At 32.9% G+C, this 20707-nt stretch overlaps 1 long non-coding RNA gene across 1 annotated transcript; it reads left to right on the top strand.

The window, feature by feature from the left end:
- Positions 15524-16749, top strand: LOC107616235. Its single transcript, XR_001614507.2, has 3 exons — positions 15524-15687; positions 15972-16053; positions 16546-16749. It is a non-coding gene; the product is annotated as an uncharacterized LOC107616235 (long non-coding RNA).

The following is a 20707-nucleotide window of genomic DNA, read 5'->3' on the forward strand; positions in this document are numbered from 1 at the left end:
GGAAATAAATTTTAAATTGACAAAAAAATTTTAGTTTTTAGACTTTTTATTACTACCTCTAAATCTTTTTTCATCTGAACTCTAATTTCAAGTACTATCATCACTATTGTTTTTTTTGTTTGAATAATTAAAATTAAGCTCGAGGTATACTACGATTTAGTTTGGTAAAGTTTTTCGAAGAGGTGCTTGTACTTTCTAAAAATTTAAGTTCTTCATTTTGTGTTTGGTAAATAAAAAAGTTATGTGCTCGTACTTGCAGTTTTTAAACGATCAGAATATTTTTAAAAAGATCATGTGTTTGTATTTTTCAAAATTTAAAAATCTAGTATAATCTCATATATTAACTAATTTTTAAATTTAATGTTTGTATTTATGTCTATTATAGTATTTTTTAATTTTTAAAGCTATATTACCAAACGTAATTATTATTGTTTGTGTTTATTGAAAATTATTTTTAATTTGATTTATCAAACATAAATGCTACAACTTTTAAAAAGTCATCTTTTAAAAATTACTTTTTTATAAACTATCTTTAAAAAGTAAAAATTTTACCAAACAAAGCCTATCATTATCATTGTCTGTAGTGTAGTTTGGTTAGGAGTGAATTGTCTGCTATTCATTTACAGAAAAATCCTAAAAATACTGGTTAACATTAAGAGTTTTTGGAATTTTTATTATAATGATAATTTATATTTAATTTAAAACTAATATATAAATACTAAAAAACAGGTACTCAAACTAATTATAATTTAATTTAATTCATAATAACTTTCAAACATATATCTGAAACTTTTTACCAACCCATAATCCACAGAAAAAAATATTTGAAAGTGGAATAAAAACCTAACAAAATATAATTAATTTATTATGTACTCAAAAATTCACAAACTATCTAAAAAAATCCAAAACTTAAAATAAAAAAACATAATTATTTAAATTAGTCTTTGAGAATTTTAAAAGTAAATATTTTAGTCTCTGAAAAAAATTAATACATATATCGATCCCCGTAGTTTATCTTTATTGGCCAAAACAGTCTCCAAATCAGATTTGTCTTACAGTGATATATTTGACACCTAATTGTTTTATAATAAAAATTACTAGGGATTTATATTATTTGTCCAATAAACATAAAAAGTTTGAATAAAAACAATCGAGGAACTAATTTGTCTAACAAGAGTATTTCTCCAGTAATTTTAGATAGTAAAAGTTTGTTAAAGACTAAAATATTTGACCTAAAATTTTTTAGAAACTAAAAAGTTGAGTATTCACTCTAAATATATATGTTATTTGCATATTTTTTATGTTTATTTTATATCTTGCCAAATATTCTATACATTTGAATAATTTTGTCGCTTATTTTTAGCGTACACATAATATAATTGTTCAATTCTTATGATTTATCGACATATTGTAATATTGTACTAAAAGCTTGAATGTAATAAAATTGAATAGCCAGTAATTCATGTAAACCGCAAAAATAATGTAAACATCACCTGAAAATTTATTCATTAAAAATATTGAATAAACACTTATAAAAGATGGTTGAAATTTGTTCAAGAATTTGAAAGCTAAGCAATTCAAGACTCTTGAATCTCTGATGGAGTAGAAAATTGTTCCACCGAGTCTCACATTGAGCTTCAAAATTTTCAGGTATTGGTAAAATTTTTTCAATCTATAACTTGTCCAATACATAGTTTATGGTATAAAACTTTTTTCATAGAGCATGCATATTTCTGAAAGTAACGTAGTGATTTTGAGCTATAATTCTAATGGAGAATTGTGTCAAAAGTTTTTTAATGATTCTGGTTGGAGTCGAACCGAAAATAGATGGGCGTGTATTTATAAAAGATATTTCGATATTCAAATGAATAAGTTTCTAAGATATATAATAATTCTCTGAAAATAGAATATTAGAAGTAAGATCATACACTATAAAAAATGCTTAATACCAATAGAATTATCATCGGATTTAGTGTCGAATTGTACTCACAGTCTGATTTTCTGAGGGAAAGGAAGAAAAATTCGTTGCCAGAAAAAATTACCGTCGAAATATATTTTCCATTGCAAAACTCGACGGTGATTGTTGGTGCGAAAATAAGACTCAACGGCGCCAATGTTATTGTCAGATTTTTCGACAATATAATCCGCCGATATAACGGTTTAATGAAACATGTCGTTTTGGTGATTTATCGTTCGAAAGAATTCGACGGTAAATGTCGCTCAAAATTCAAACATGGAATCCCTCCCACTCACTTGTCTGAACCCCCCTCTCTCTCTCCTTTCTCTCTCTTCTGGTGTGCTATCTCCGTCACCGTCGAGATGTCACCGTTGCCATTACTGGAACCTCGTCGTCATCGTCTCTGCCGCCTGGAGTACCCACTGAAGTTGCTGCTACACGTCTTCGTCAATTCTGCTGTTGTATCTGTGACCGCTTCCGCTGTGGTTGCCGTTCACGTCGCCATTGCTACCACCTCTATCACCACCACGTTAAAGAGACCCTAAAGCCACTATTATCAGATTTATTATTGGTATGGTTATTTCATTTTTACATATTAAGTTGTGACTTTATCATTTTGTTAGGGTTTAGTTTAAATCCGTGGTTAAATTTTTTTAATGAAGTGTGTGATTATAGTTTATTGTGTTAATTTAATAGATGTAAAAATAAAATAATGTTAGAGTAGATTAAGTAAGGTGAGATTAGGAGTGCTTGAGTTGTTGGAAGATTTTAGTGGAGTTTAGTGAATGAGTGTTCTTTCAAGTGCATTAAATTTATGTTGCTTATTTTTGACATGTCTCTTGTTAGTTTGGTGAAATTAGAATTAGGTTATAATTAATTGGACTAATGAATTTTACTTATTCTTTCAAATTAGTTTCTGATTTTCAACTTGTGAACTTAATACGTTGTCTTTTTTATCAGGATGGTGTTGTTCTCTCTAAAATCAGTTGGAGTTTGCTTTTTTTGTTGTTTCTGTAGTAATATTCTAGGTTGATTTTCTATCTTTGAATATAATAAATTGTTTAAATTTTTAGTCGGATTTACTTTTTCTAGGATAGTGTTTTAGGACGGAAGTGGGAGAAGGTTGTATAGTGGCGCCTTCTCGAAACCCTTGTTTGCTAGAAAATTGTGGAGTTATAAGGAGTTGTGCACTAAAACAGTTAGGATTTGATGTTTTGTTGAATGCGTGTATGTTATAATTCATGCATGCATCTGTTTCCTATGTAAAAAATGTTATATTTATTTCATGGATGTCTCTGATTCAAGGATAAATTTTTTTGAATTACCATTTAAATTTTTTAAAACATGTTTGGTTTGTCAGAAAATAATAAATGTATTTGGCGGGAGAGTCTAATTACATGGTACACTCTGCCGAATTTTCTAAAAAATGGAATAATTTATGTTGTTCGTTGAATTCTAGGGTATGTGTTTCAATATGATTCCAAGTCATCGTCGAGGGATAACGGTGACCAAGGGGTTTAAAACCTAAATTCTTTGAGGGAGTTGATGCTTTGTCGCGCATGTCTTCAACGTGGAACCGTTTGGGTCTAACGGGGTATCTAGGTGTCTGTGTCAAAAGTATCGGTTGACTAAGTGGTTAGGACTTGTTGACATAACGCTTCATCTCTACCGTAACGGGTTCAAGGATGAGTATTGGATTTGGACAGAACATGGAGAAGTGGACGAGTAGAAAATTAATCGGTCTGCCTCTAATTTGAATATGTTCGGTTGTCAATCAAGGAAGGTTCGGATGATGAGAGACCTAAACATGGATGAAATGAGTTGGGAGGCTAACCAAGAGAGATACAACGAGATGGTGTGTGATGCAACAGGTATTACCAAATTGGAAGACACTCAAGAAGAGTCTAACCTGAAAGCGAAGATATTTTATCATCTGTTAGAATCTGTTGTGAAACCTTTGTACTAGGGGTGCGTTCATTCGGAGTTGTTTGCATATGTTAGGATGATGAATATTAAGTTAGAGTCAAATCATACTCAAGAGTCCTTTGATATGTGAGCTACCCTTTGCAGTGAACTGGTACATGTCAGGTCCACTGGTATCCCTCAAAACCACTACGAAGCAAAGAAGCTAGTTTTGAGATTGGATCTAAATGTAGTGAAAATTGATTGTTGTCTGAATGGTTGTATGTTGCACTACAAGATAAATGCAGACCTAACTGAATGCAGATTTTGTAGATCACTGAGGTTCCAAGTCGTGAGAGAACAGCTCAATAAACGTCGTTTAAAGAAAATTCCAATGAAACGAATGCACTACTGGCCCTTAATTCCTAGGCTGAAATAATTGTATGCATAGATAATTTCAGCTCCTCACATGACCTGGCATAGTAACAACAAGAGAGATGATGGAATCATGATGCATCTGTCACACGGAGAAGCTTGGAAGTATTTTGATCGGGTCCATCCTACATTTGCGAGCGAGCTCAGAAATGTTAGACTAGCTTTATGCTTTGACGGGTTTGCACCAAATTATAATTTCGGTAACGCGTACTCTTATTGGCCTATAGTCGTGACGCCTTATAACTTGAGTTCCGAAATGTGTATGAAGGACTCATACATGTTCTTAACTTGCATCATACTTGGTCCCAGCAATCCAAAGGTCAAAATAGATGTCTTTTTGCAACTCTTGGTGGGTGAGTTAATGGACTTGTGGATTGATGGTGTAGAAATGTATGGTATTTCGACTAAGACAAACTTCCAATTGTGGACTGCGTTGATGTGGACCATTAACGACTTTCCTACATATGGCATGTTGTCAGGTTAGTCCACTCAGAGTAGAATGACATGCCCCATTTGTATGGAGGATACGAAGGCATTTTGGTTGCCGAATGGTGGTAAGAATTTGTGGTTTGATTGCCATAAAAGATTCCTCGACTTCAAACATCATTTTTGGTGCAACAGGGACTCGTTTAAAAAGAATAAAACTGAACACGAACAGGAACCTGTGAGGTTGGGTGGTAGGCAAGTTTGGCAACGTGTCCGTAGCATTCCAAGGATCATCGATAACAGGGCAGGTATGAGACCTTCAGGATATGGCCGGAAGCATAATTGGACTAAACAGAGTATATTTTGGGAGTTGCCTTATTGGAAACTCAACTTGGTTCAACATTATCTTGACGTGTTGCAAATTGAAAAAAATATGTTTGATAATATCATACACACAATAATGAGCAATGAGCGAACAAAGGACAACGATAAGGTTAGGTTAGACTTGGCGGACATTTGTAGGTAGCCAAATCCGAACTTAAAGAGACTTGATAACGGACGGTGGGCTAAACCAACATCTGGAAATCCCTCACAGAAATAAGTGAGTTCTTTAGGGAGTAATGTACTATGAAACTTAGCATTAATTACCTCACAGTTATGGACAAGAAAATTTTCATCATACTTTGTAAGCTAGAGAGAATATTCTCTTCATTCTTTTTTGACGTTATGGAACACTTAGCAGTCCACCTACCGTACGAAGCAAGAAATTGTGGGTCGGTCTAATTTAGGTGGATGTACCCATTTGAAAGGATAATTGGCTCATTCAAGCGCACCGTGAATAACAAAGCTCGGATTGAGGGCAGCATCTGCGAAGCATTCCTAGCTAAGAAAACATATGCATTTTGCTCATTCTATTTTCAATCTCATGTTGAGTCACGTAGAACAAGGGTTGCAAGGAACGATGAGAGGGGAGAATCCTGGTCAAGTGCAATAACATACCCAATCTTTTTGCCAGAAGGAGCTGCAATGGGTGCGGACGGTGACTACTGGTTAAAGCAGAAGAAAATCGATGTTGCATATCTGCATGCGTTGCTTAACTGTGACCAAATTTCACCCTACCTCATGTGAGTTTTATAAATCTTGATAAATACTGTAATCAGTAAGATATTAACTTCTTAATCTAACTAAAACTTCTTTATCCTACGATGAATCATATAGGTTATTCCAAGAGGCAAATCCTGATAACTCATTGAACAATTTTCTACGTTGGTTCAGAGAATATGTCAATGTGCAGCTAACTGATACAACAAATTCGGAACTAGTTGCACTTAGTTGAGGCCCAATAAATAAGGGCATCAGCTACCCGATATACACTGTTAATGCATATCGGTTCCATATCTTACAGTGGTCGACTGAAACAAAAAATAGATAACACCGGAGTTTGGGTTCGCAGATATTTAGGCAGGGGTCACTCTGATTGGTTTAGTGTGTTGCACAATATAATTGAATTAGAGTATTTCTGTCACACTACGTACAAGGTGTGCATGTTTAAATGTGAATGGTATGATCCAAGTTTGCGACAAGGAACACGAAAGCCCAAGGACTACGATATCACTAAACTTAATATAACCAGGAAATATAGGTACTACGATCCTTTTATTCTATCTTAAAATGTACGACAAGTATACTATTATTTTATCCAGGTTCGTGCAAGTCTAGTTGGGTAGTTGTGGTTAAGTGTAAACCCCAGTTAAATTAGTAGGTAATTAGTCAATAAATTAATTTTTAATAAGGAAGATTAGAAATGCGAATATAATATTAAATTAGGATAGAGCTCATCGAAACGAGAATTTTGACACCAATTTCGAAGAAAACGGTCCAAGATTGGATCAAACGGATCGAACCGGTTGAACCAGATCCAAACCGGGCCATCGGTCCAACCGGGCCATCACATTAAATGAGCCCAACAGCTCTTCTCTCCAACATTTCACCCGATAGCAGCGGGAAGCACCCAGGGAAGAGAAGTAGTGCCGAACCCTTATGGCAAACTTCCGTACGCCGTAACTTCTCCGTCCGAGCTCTGATTGCCGTACCGTTTATGGCCACGCGTCCACTGCGTTGAGCTCTACGTTTCTACCAGAACAATTTCATAGGTAACTTGTTATTTCACCCTCAGCTTTCTCTTCCCCCAATTCTTGAACTATTGAATAGGAAATTGAATTTCTTTGATTTCTGATGTTTTAGGATCCAATTAGCTTGAGGAAAACGTTCACTCTTACTTATGTGAAGCTTGGGTAAGGTGAGGATACGATAATTTTATTTTAATTTTATTGAATTTGAGCTTTGAGTATTACATTGGATATATGTGTGTTATAAATGTGTATTAGGTTGTGAATAAATAATTGGAGCTTGAAATTGTGAATATTGGAACTTGGAGGAAGCTGAGCTTAGAGTTTGTTGAATTTTAAGGGGCTGTCTTGATTTTGAATAAAATGCTTTGGTCGTTACGTCAAAATTGGCCAAGGTATGGTTTAGGTTTCTTGCATTTAATATATAATGTTCTGTGAAAACTTAGACTAGATGACCATAGGATAAGTTGGATTACATGTGTATATTTAATACTTAGTATCCTGTTGATGAACATGGTTGGTTTGGTGCTTGTTGATTAACTGGTGATTTGGTGAATTATTGATTTAAGGTATAACTATTGTGGAGGTTGTTGTGATAATGAGGTATTTTGTGTTAAAAGCCTAGGATTTGTGAACTATGATTCTTAGTTAAATTTTGGTTGTTGGATTTGAATATTGTATGAGTTTAATTGTTGATCTGAGGTAGATTTATTGTGGTGATTGTTATGATAATGAGGAAGGGTATGTTGAATTGAAAAGAATGCAGGTTTGGACCCGAAAAGGGTGGCAAAGTCCGAGTTTTAGAGGAGATGCTGCCGAAATTTTATAAAAATTAGAGATTTTGTTTATATGATTATTTAAAAAGATTTAGATTCAAAGGTTATATGGTTTGATTTTGAGTTATTAAGAAAATGAGCATGTTTTAAGTTTGACTCATTTAGAAAAGAATGAATTATGTTTTGAATTGGAACTATTGATGGATGGAATGGGAGGTGTGATAATGAAGGATAAGGATTGAATATGATTGATGTATGATGATGAATGAGATGCGATTGAGAATGATATGGATGTTGATGAATTATAATTGAATTAATTATATGGCTTATGAATTTGAATAATCTGAGATACGAGGTTCCCTGGATAAAGTGCCGTGGCTTGCCACCACGTGTACCAGGTAAAAAACTCGATACTCTATTGACCCTACGACGTAAGTGTGACCGGGCACTATATAAATTCCCAGGAATGTAATTCCATTGAGCAATATTGATTATATGAGAAAAAGCTATGCATAGACTCTTGGGGATGCACGTCGGGGGACAGTCTAAGTTCAATTCAGACTTGTCGGGTTGGCTGGATAACCGACAGATGAGCCTCATCAGCCATAGGACAGGCATGCATCATGTGCATATTACTTGAATTACTTGATTGTGCTTTAACTGGGTGTACCTAAATGTACTTGCCATGTTAAATGTATGTTTGTTACCTGCAGTATTTGTGACCTTCTTGTGCTTGTCTTTATCTGCTTATTTATCTGTGAAATGTATAATGGAGTTGGAGGTATGGAGGAATGGCAGTATGAGATTTAAATTTAAGGTTAATTCAGGTTTAGATACTCTTAGAAAACCACATTTTATTGCTTCAGTTTAATACTTTAAGCTCTATAATCTGAGTGTCGGTGTTCTAGGATTGCCTCTGGCATTCCCAGGACCTTATATATTATGTGTGTGGCACCTTTACCATACTGAGAATCTCCGGTTCTCATTCCATACTATGTTTGTGTGTGTGTGTGTGTGTGTGTGTGTGTGTGTGTGTGTGTGTGTGTGTGTAAATATTCTCCGGCCAGTCTTGACTTTGAAGGCTGAGTTAGGAGCTTGTTATTTTGTATCCTTGACACTATATTCCTACTTCTGTAGTCTTATGTTTAATAATTATGGTTTTCTTAGCACGTAAGTTAACTCGTACCTTGAGCGTTGCGCTTTTATTTTGCGATTTTTTTGTTTCCTCTATTCTTCAAGGCTCCTAGCATATTATAATTCTTCTGCTATTATATATACTCATTTTGTTTGAGAGGTTGTAATACCACACCACCTCTGTTTTACGACTTAAGCGTAAAGTTTAGTGTGGTAGGGTGTTACATTAAGACTAAGTCAAGAGGCCGCATCAAGTCTGATGATAGGATAGAGGGTCAAGAACCTTACCAGATTGACGAACCGACTCCTACGAAAATGGTGGTTGATACCGGTGAACCAATCACCCTTAGGTTTTGCTATTATAGATGATGACATCATTGACCTTGGAATAGATGTCGACGCACTTCTACCAGAGGACGACGATCGTCAAGAAGAAGACAGGGTCAATGGAGACGAAGAAGAGGAAGACGATTTTGATGATAATCAGGAAACTACCTCGAAAGAGGGGGATGGTAAACCAGAGGAAGAAGATGATGAATCTAAATATAATCAATGTAAATATAGTTCTGTGATATGTATTTCTTTAAGAAAATTTGCGGAGAATGTAATATAGTTAGCTTTGTTTCAGATATTTCAATTCCAAATCATTCTGTATCTTTAATTTAAATTTTTTATTTTTACATCAGGTTTAAGGCACTATTTCAATTATTAATTATCAGGGGTACATTATAGATGGACGGAAAAAGATTATTTTAAAAAAATAAAAAACTACCGTCAGAATATTTCAACGGTAACAACTGAACCATTTTTTTAAAATAAAAAATTATTTCCGACGATAAGTTGGCGGGTGATATAAGCCTAAAGTTCCGACCCAATTTCAAAACCAAATTATTTAAACCCAAAACCAATTTCTGTTTCATTCTTAAATCGGAGACATTCCCAAAGGCTCGAAATTATTTAATCGTGCTACTTTAAAATTTAAAGAATACTTTAAAAAGCAAAACGAAATTAATCAATCAAAGTTCAAATTCTTTTAAATCCACTAAAATTCCTCCAAAAGTACTTCTTTAATCAAACTCCAAAATATAGGTCGTTTCATTTTTAAATCAACCTTAAAACATATTCTTTTCTTAAATAGATTAAACTCGAAACATATCTATTTCTTAATAAAGAAATAATCAAATAATAGAATCTCTCAAATCCAAATCTTTTTCTAAATAACATTTTAAATAGAGTCTTAAATCTCATAATAAAATTTCGACAGCATCTCCCCTAAAACTTGGACTTTGCCAGCCTTTTCAGGTCCCAACCAAACTATTCCGCAACTCCTTCCAGGGGTTCAAAACCAAATCAGTTTAAAATCAAATTGATTCCAAAAATTCATATCATTCTCATATTTCAAGAAAACAGATTCAAACTCAAATCATTTTCAACAAACCAAACTCATTTCCAAAAGTTTAAAGAAATAATTCAGCAACCATTCATTTAACAAAACCAAACCACAATCCAATTAGACAACAATCATATTCATCCCAAAACAGCCAAACAATACATAAGACTTATACAATCACTAAAAGGTGTATTTTTCACATTAATATCCATTTATAACAATTCCAAATTATAAAATTGAGTTTTTAGAAAAACCCCTACCTCAACAATTCGAACTAATAAACCAAACACATCAGAGAATTCCTCTCCTCTCGGCCCGGAATCAACAGTAGCTTCAATCCACAGCTTTACTTACTTTCGCAACAGCATATAGAACTTTAAATCACAACATGCGGCCCAGATAATTAAATACTAAAATATTAACGTCGTGAAAACCTTAATAATACATCTGAATACTAATGCGAGGGTTCCGAGACAGATATACTTACTGTAATGACAAAGCAAAGCAACCGAAACTCCGAATCGACCCGGCAGTGGATCCGACAACTATCTCGAGCGTCAGCGGCGACCAAAAGCTCCGGTGACCGCGACTGCAACAACCACGCTGTGACGATAAAAACCCAGGAATTTAAAAGAACAAAAAATCAAATACAAAACTGTTACCAACGGTGGATCTCAGCGGCGGCAGTGGCATTTCTCGGCGGCAGAGACGGCGGTGGCTGGGTGCGGGTCTCTCTCTCTCTCTCTCCACCATGGGTGACGGCAACTCTGACTACACGATGAGGACGACGGTGGCGCAGGTACAGCAGCGGCGGCGACGGTGGCGACATGAGCCCCGCGAAGACGACGACGGACGTGAGGGCAGTGGCGGCTTCTCCTCCCCTACGCGCGTCTCTTCTCCTTGACGACGGCAATGGCAACACGACGGCGTGTCCCACCAACTGCGGTGCATCTTCCTCTTCTACTGGTGCTCCCCCTCTTTCTTGGATCTCCCTCATCTCCATTCCCTTCTCCTTCTTTCTCTCTTCCTTTCTTTCTTTCTTTCCTTTCTTTCTTTTTCTCAGAACCATATGTGGGTGTGTTGGTGAGAGTGAGTGCCGTGGGTGAGGGGAGTGTGAGAGAGGTGAGTGTAGTGTGTTAGAGTTTGGGGTGGTGTGAGTTAGTTTAGGTATTTTTATTAAAAATAGGAGTATGTAGTAGTGTAATTTATATAGAATAATAATTAAAAACCAAGTTAAATATAAAATATCCATCTTTAAAATACCTTTTAATTTTCTATTTGTAAATTATTTTCAATTAAATACCAATTAATAAAAATTGGAGACAAGTAAATTAATTCTTTTTTATTAATAAGGTTAAAAATCTAAACATTTAAAATTAAGGCATATAAATTATTCACTATTTTTCAATTATAAGAACTCTAAATAATAAATAAGAATTTACTCAACTTATATATAAAAATCTCTATAAATATATTCTTAAATAAATATAATAGATCATAAATAATTTATTAATAACTTTTTCAAAATTTGGAGTCTTACATCCTACCCCACTTATAAAAATTTTTGTCTTCAAAAATTAACTTAATACGTAAAATATTAAACAGTTTTTGAATACTTTACTTTTAATCACTTTAAAAAAAGCAAGAAGTCTCGGCGTGCGTGTGCACACACACATACACAAACACACACGCACACACACACAAATTCTTAGAAACCGGATAGGCCTTATGACTTGAATATACATATAAAGAAGAACAAGTGTGGTACAAGGCAAAAGATACAAGATAGGCTCGATGCAAAAAGGTTATATGGCTTCAAGATTTTACAAAAACTTGGAGGAACTCCGTAGGGTGGAAGCTTTTCAAGATAAGTGTTCACCAAACAAAGTGGTAGTTAATGCGGCAAAAGGCTACAGAGCAGGCTAATATTAAAACAACGGATATAATATTCACTCACAGATATCGTACCCGCTTCAGAAGTAAAGTATATGTATCTTCAATATGCAGTGATCATTACTCGCATTATGTATCTTTTCAAGTAAAAGGTTTCTTTTGAAAAATACGACTTTAAGTTTTAAACAGGCTCCTATTTTATTATTAAATATGTTAAGAGTCGTCATAATACCCGAGCCATCAGAGTAGCGTAGTCCGAAGCGTAACATTCTGGTAGTTAGGGTGTTACAGGTGACGTATGACTTGGTGCTAACGTTACCGTCGAAAAAATTTCACCAGTATCGTTCATCATATTTCGTTTTCGTACTAACTATATTTCGTCACAGAATCTGACGGTAATTACCGTCGGACGAAAAAAATCCGACAGTAACCATTTACCACCGAGGTTTATACCGTCTGATTTATTCTAATGGTAATTTAATTATCGTCATATTTTAATTATTTTTCCGACGGTACTTAGCGTTTTTCTTGTAGTGATAGAACTATAAGATATGGGATATAGTTGTTAAGAAATTATTATTTCCTAATCTATTTATGACCAATACATATATTAATTATAATCACAAATTAAGCTATATCACATTAGATGACTTATATAATGGTGATATCATTTATTGTCATAAATACTGAATTAAATAAGTCATTATTATTTTTGATTTTGAATTAAATGAGAATAAAATAAGATAAACTATTTTATTTTAATTTTAGGGTTTAGTGGATGTCACACTCAAATATAAATAGTAACTTCAGGGTTTTGGTCCCAGTATATCAAAGCCGTCTTGCAGTTCTTTTTCCATATGAGGAATTGCGATTCAGCCCTATTAAGGATATAGACGGCTTTAGTTGAGGAAGATTAAAGAACCAAATACTTTCAACCATATTCACGAATTTAGGTACGTTTTTGCATTCAAGTATTTATTTCTTAATAATTTAACATGAATGATCTTGAGATTATGAAAACTAAGAATTTTCAATAAATAGTATCAAAGCCTTCCATACTTGAATCATTAAAAAGATCAATTTGATTATTGAATCGTTCTTTTGATTGAAACAATTATATCTTATTTTTGGCTTTTTGTGCGGTGATCTTCTGTATGCTATTATTAATAGCGCGCTTTTGATTTTTTTTATTTATTTTGGCTTTACAAATTCACTGTAAATTTATTTTTTGGCGAAGAAAAGTTTATTTATTCTTTTCTCTTATTTAGATTTAATTTATTAAAAAAATAATGTGATGATTTTTTTATTAGAGACATAGTATGAAAATTTTATTATACAAAAAATTGTTTGTCTTCTTTGTTATTTAAATTTTTTTGTCATGAATTCAATTTTGTATTAAACAAAAAAATGATGAACAATTGATTAATAAGGACACCTTATATTATGTGGTTCTTATATATTGTAGTTTGTTGTTTACTTATTAATTTTTGTGCTATGTAAATGTCTTGGATTTGTTATATAAGAAAATATATAATAATTTAAATTATCGTACTCATCTATTTTATAAAATTTAGTTTTAGAATAAATTAGCTGAATAGTATGCTATTAAAGTAGTCTCTTTTGTGAAAACTGATTTATTTTGAAACATTAGGAATATAACTACAAAAAAATGAAACATTTGTAACAAAACTTTGTAACAAATTTAAAATTGTCACAAAAAAATTTTTTGTAACAAAAATTAGTAATTGTTATATAATAATAATGTTTTGTAACAACAATATAATTTGTTACAAAATATTTTGTTATTATGTAACGACTTAATTTTTTTGTTACAAATTATATTAGCTTTTGTAACGATTCGGTATTTTGTTGTAAAATTTTATAATATTTTATAACAAAAGATAAAGTTGTTGCAAAAGTTTAAAATATTTTGTAATAAAATATCTATTTGTTTCAAAAATTTTAATTATTTTGTAACAAAAAATTAATTTGTCACAAAATTCAATATTGTTTGTAACAAGTTATTTGTTTGTCACAAAATATAAAATTTTTTGTCACAAAGCATCTGTTCGGCTGATTTTTATATTAATCAAAATTCTTATATAATTTTATTATAATATAATATTTTGCATGATAGAGATTAAAATTCAGTAATGGAAGAATTATATAGTTTAATTTAAATAATTTCTAGGTTTAATTACTCTGTTAGTCTCTATAGTTTCGCGAAATTTTTAATTAGGTCCCTATACTTTTTTTCCTTTTAATCGAGTCCTTGCACCAATTTGTTTTTTTAATTGGGTCCACTACACTTTTTTTTCTTTTTATTTGAGTCCCTGTACCATTTTTTTTTTAGTTGGGTCCCTATACAATTAAGCCAATTACTGTTAAGAGGGACCTAATTGAAAAAAAAAATTAGTGCAGGGATCCAATTAAAAGAAAAAAAAAAGTATAGGGACCTAATTGAAAATTTTGCGAAACTATAGAGACCAACAGAATAATTAAACCTTATGAATAAATTATGGTTTATTTTATTAATTTGAATTCTTTATTTTTAGAAATTAATCTAAAGTAATTAAATTAGTTTTATGAATATTTAGAGTTAAGTTAATTAATATTTTTGTGGCGCCCAATCCGTTCCGCCACCACCGAACTGTTGAGCCCAGAGAAGAGAGTCGCTGTTGTTCTGTCGAGAAGAGAAAGCTCGCACAGAGAGGGAGAGCTCACAAAGGAGGGGTTACTGCCCAGAGTCGCCGCCGTTCGTGTCTTGCCGTCGCCGTTCTGCCTTCCATCAAGCTCGAACAGTCACTGTTCGTGGAGCTTACCGCCGTCGCCGTTCAAGCTGCTGCTGCCGCCGTCACACGCGACGTCCCGAAGTTTTTCTCACCGCCGTCAACGCCGATCTGAGCAGAGGAGAATAGGAAGAACGACGGAAAAAGAAGGGAGTCATCCGCATCACCACCGTCAAGCCACATTCACAGCCAGCGAAGCTTCTGTTGTCGTCGTTGCAGAAAAGGGGTTGCCGTCGTGTTCATATTTTTTTGCTCAATGCGTCATTTTGATCTTTATCCAATAGATAAGATTATTTATGCTGATGCTGTGGATGATTGCTCAATCTAATCCTTGTGTTATGTGGATGTCTGATCGTTCCTTGCTATCTTCTGTAGATGAGCTAGGTAAAAAGGTTAGGAGTGCTATCAGGATTAAAAACACACCAATAAATCCTATGTAGCTTTTAAGGTAGAGTGAATATCTAAAACTGTTTATTTATTCCCCTCTTTTAGCATTTCCTTTTCCCTATTTCTAGTATTTGTTACTATTGAGTTACTTTGGCTGAATCTTGAACTCAATTGCATATTCTTTTTGTTACTTACTTACTTTGTAATAGTTTGCAGGAGAACAATTCGATACCACTGTATTAATTAATTAATAATATATGTTATTATTTTAAATCAGTAGCGTGATTTTGATCTTTATCCAATAGATAAGATTATTTATGCTGATGCTGTGGATGATTGCTCAATCTAATCCTTGTGTTATGTGGATGTCTGATCGTTCCTTGCTATCTTCTGTAGATGAGCTAGGTAAAAAGGTTAGGAGTGCTATCAGGATTAAAAACACACCAATAAATCCTATGTAGCTTTTAAGGTAGAGTGAATATCTAAAACTGTTTATTTATTCCCCTCTTTTAGCATTTCCTTTTCCCTATTTCTAGTATTTGTTACTATTGAGTTACTTTGGCTGAATCTTGAACTCAATTGCGTATTCTTTTTGTTACTTACTTACTTTGTAATAGTTTGCAGGAGAACAATTCGATACCACTGTATTAATTAATTAATGATATATGTTATGATTTTAAATCAGTAGGACAATTTAGCTATACATGTTGACAAGATTCATTTTTTTTATTATTATTTTATATGTATATGCAGTTTTAAACGACTGCACTTAAAAGCTGTTTCATGCGTCCACCTGGGGCTATCCTTGCATTGGCTGAGAGTATCATAGCAACTGGTAATGATCAATATATTATTTCTCTGTATGTTCCTTTTTATGTGTAACAGAAGATTGTTGGAAATACAAGGCCAAGTTACCTTACCATTTATGTTTTGCTTGATAGTGTACAGGTGCTTCTTTATATTCTTATCTTGTGTTTTGACATATACCTTATGTCAAAGCATAAGAAAAAAGTTAAGTATATTTGTTACGAAGATTTTGGTGAAAATTATGTTTTGTAGTGATTTTTTGACAATTGATACTTATGTAAATTTAATAACTTTGTTCACTAAATTGTGATTGAATTGTCATTAATTGGCCCAAGTTTATATATTGAATTTGTAATTCTTGATAATTTATATTTTTGATTGGCTAGTTTTGAACTTTAAAAATAGATTCTTAAAGAATTAGTTCATTTTAACTTGTAAGTTCTAACTTAAATTTTTACTCGGATGGAGATAGTGTTATGTGTTATTTTTTTATTTTGGTTTTTATTGTTTATATTTGCAGGGGTACAAAATTGATGCCAACATGCTAGACTTTATATTGACTGAAATATGTTAGAAGAATCAAGAATTATAAATTCGATATGATACAATTTTATGTTAGGAAAAAGTTGTGTTTAGTTAAATTTGTAGAACTTATTTTATTGTAAAAGAATCTTAATGACATGTAAGATATTTTAATTATCTATATGATTATATATCATATAAATGTTGAGTTAGTGGGATTAGAAAATTAATTGATATATCAATTATTCAATTAAATATTTTAAAATAAACTTTCTATTTTTGTAAGTAAAAGAAAAAAAAATGTTACAAAAGTAAATAGTATTTTGTAACAAAATATTACGATATAAAAATCTAAATTGTTACGAAAAATATTTTAAAAGTAAAAAAGTGTTACCACTTTTGTAACAAATTTCGTTTTTTGTATCAAAAAAATTTGTGACAAAATATTACTTTGAATTGTAACAGTTCTATTTTTTGTTACAAAAATTTTTTGTAACGGGATATACTACAACGACCCTTTTTTTGTTACCAATTCCTTTTGTCTCAAAATTTCGATTTTTTGTAATAATTTTTTTGTTACAAATATTGCTTTTTCTTGTAGTATATGATGATATATAATTCATGTGAATGTTGGTCAGCCAAAAAAAAGGTCTATATTTGACTGAATTATATACATATATTGATGGTAACTATATCCTTAGGTAACTAGATAAATTTAAATTAATACTTATTATTTATGCGTATGATAATCGCCCTAAAGAAAGTTTATTGTTTGGCCAAATAATAAACATTGAACCTTGTGTTTATTTTCTATTTAATTATGTAACCACTAATCAGCCCAAAGAAAGGTTGGTACTTGACCAATTGATAGAAAATATATGCGGAAATAAATAAGTATAATTCTCAAATTTTCATGTGAATAATGAGTCAATCCAAATATAGGTAGGCTTATTGTTTGACATAATTTTGTTGAGAATATTTGGTAAGCTGCACTAAATGAATTTATGTGTTGTTGGTTATGCAAGTACAGATCAGCCTAAAGAAAGTTTTGTACTTAGCCAAATTACATGCGCATTTGTGATAACAAACATCTGATACTTATCTGATTTCATGTGAACAATAAGTTTGTCCAAAGATAGATTTAATGTTTGACAGAATTTATTATTAATATTTAATTATTGTATTAAAAATGCCGCTTATTACAAATTAATATTTCTGTCCAAAGACTAAATATTAATGTTGTGTTCACGTATTATTTATGATAGGCCCACCATTATATGAATAAATTTTATTTATATAATATATAATTTGTGTAAATATATTATTTTGCTTTAAAGTTATATTTGGTAATATTAGTCTATTTTTAAATAGAATTTTTTATGGGAATTAAAAAAAAGGAAAGACTTTCTGTCATTAATAACTTATATTTCATCAAATTATTATTTCATATGGCCGTTTAAGATAAATGTGGTTGATGACTTATATTAGTTTAATGGAAGTAAGTATATTTTTACTATTTTTGTAAGTCAGCGGCATGTAGAATTGTAAATAAGATTATGTACTTAACTCTAAGGAAAACAAGTATAGTCTCATAGGTATCTTAAGAAACTTATAAAGCTCAAAAGTGCATAAAGTTTATTACGTTTCAACAGTAGTCTGATGGATAATGAATTTGTACATTTATAGTTGTTGTGTACTTTATTAATATCTTTGGCAGATATTTGAGTCAATTAAGAATGAATCACTAAATAATAGACAAATAAATTTTGTTATAGCAAAATATTATATGTTCACAAGTATGAAGCCAGGAACTAAAATTAGAGATCATTTGGTATTTAGATTATGGTTTTATTGAATGTCTAGGTAATATTTTTTCACTGTAAGTATATTCATATGTTCATTGAAAGAGTTTCTTGAAAAGGTGTTAAGAAGACACTTATTACTCTTTCTGTCAAAGCACTTGAATATAAAATACTTTTTGAAGGTATCCATTTTTGTGACTACAAATACTTGTCACAAATTATGAAAATAAATTTAAAAGACTATTTGAGTTATTTTGTGATAATGTGTTAGTAATATAATATTTTAAATTTTTTGTTAAACAAGAGAGTTCGAAGTGTTTAAATATCTTGTAAGCAAGTTATTAGCACAAACTCTACAAACACATGCATATTATTTGATTAGTATGAAATAAACACCTAAGGCCTTTATGTGGATACTATTCATATGAGTGTCATCATTTTATGATATATTGTTTCAGTGAGAGTGTGTATTTGGATGCTCATATGGTTTAGATAAATTTACGAATATAGATATTTCTGCAAAATTAAAGTATTCAGTTTGTTTTCACTTTGACTCATGATCTCATAAAGTTTATAAAATGGGACCAGTTGATAATAGGCGTGCATACATGAGATTATTTTCGCCTGTAATTTCTAATTTTTCTTATCAAAATTTGATCTATGTCATTGAGTATATTAGTATGTGATAATTGTGGTTAATTCATCGCGATACTAATATGATAAAAGTTGTGGTAATTCCATAATTGATATACAAGACTAACCAGATTGTTAAAGTAATTAGCGAAATAGCATTCAGATGCGCGCATAAAGTTTATAAAATGTGATTATGTTAAGAAAAGGGCAATCTACCTAATTAAATAAATTGAGTGAATCCTTTACCTATATACACAAAACAGAAACTTGTTACGTGCATGTGCATTTTTATGTTTATGTAAACCGTGAGAGCCAACCACGGTTTCAATTTAATACATAAACCGTGGCTACTAGGCACGGTTTACTAAGGGAGGCAAATGCACATAAAACGTTTTAAGCAGCAACGGTTTATGAAGGAGTTTGAGTAAGCATAAACCTTTGTTAGCTGCAACGGTTTATGAGGAGAGAAATTTTATATATATGTGAGTGAGATTCAAGCTGGTGAAGAGATTATTGTCACAATGGCAAGTGAGAAAGAGAGTTTTCTTGTCTTAGTGTATTGCTCTGGTAAAATCTAAAAAAGCAAAAAATATGGTGTGAAGTTCACTGACAGAGAACCACTGAGAGTTTTCATCAGTTCATCAAGCACTTTGTCAGATTTGAAGAACAGCATCTTGCAGAAGTTTGGGGTATTTGGTAGCAAGTAGGTGAAGAAGCTATTCTACAAGATTCTCATCACAGTTGTCTCGACCGGTGTTAAGTATGATACCTTTGTGCTAGCGGCTGATGAAGATATTAGGGTTCTGTTTCATTGTATTAGGAGTTTTCCAGAGGTCAGAATACACGAGTTGTTCGCGAAGTTGGAGGTTGGTGTCGATAGTTCTGGGGAATCAGCTCCAGTTCATAGCTCGACTGCCGCGAGAGGTGCGTCTATTTCGATGCCTGTGGTCAGACCATCTGTTCTGCTGGTCGCATCCCCTTCATTCGCGGCTGAGTTAGATCGAACGGAGGTTGTTGGTTTTGTACCTTTGGAGAATCCAGGGGTCTATGAGCAGGCATATGAGGTGGGCACCGGTGGTGGCTTGATTCATGATGTGGAAGGCTTTGGAGAACCAGATCGAGTAGAGAATACAATGTGTGACGACGACTCTGACTAGAAGCCTGTAGATATCGTTGGGGATAGCGATGATGACACAGGTGCCAATCCACATACACAGCATGGGGATTCAAGTTCTGGCACTCAGCAGTACCCTCCACACTTCTCCACTCTTAACTTGGAGGCTCTGGGTCAACAGGCGGACGGTGGTCCTATAGTTGGGGGCTCTTTTACAGAATTTCAGATTTGGCAATCATTCCAGAATAAAGATGAGGCTGTTTTGAGTGTGAAGGACTACAGCATCCGTCGAGGTGTTAAGTACAGAGTCATCAAATTAGATCATCTGAAGTATCATCAAAAATGCAAGGAGTTCGAGAAGGGTTGTAGTTGGTTGATTCGCGTAGCGCTGCGTGCACGAAAGGGCACTTGAGAGGTTAGGAGGTACAACGAGCCACACACTTTCTTGGCAACTTCCATTTCCAGTGATCACCGTCAGCTGGATTACCACGTTATCTGTGTGAGGATTCTTCCTTTGGTTAGGGTAGATGCTGCGGTTACGGTAAATGTCTTGCAACAAGCTACAGAAGTCGATTACGGTTTCAGGCCTAGTTACAGGAAGGTTTGGATGG

The sequence above is a fragment of the Arachis ipaensis genome, chromosome B01 (assembly GCF_000816755.2).
Source record: "Arachis ipaensis cultivar K30076 chromosome B01, Araip1.1, whole genome shotgun sequence".
Lineage (NCBI taxonomy): Eukaryota > Viridiplantae > Streptophyta > Magnoliopsida > Fabales > Fabaceae > Arachis > Arachis ipaensis.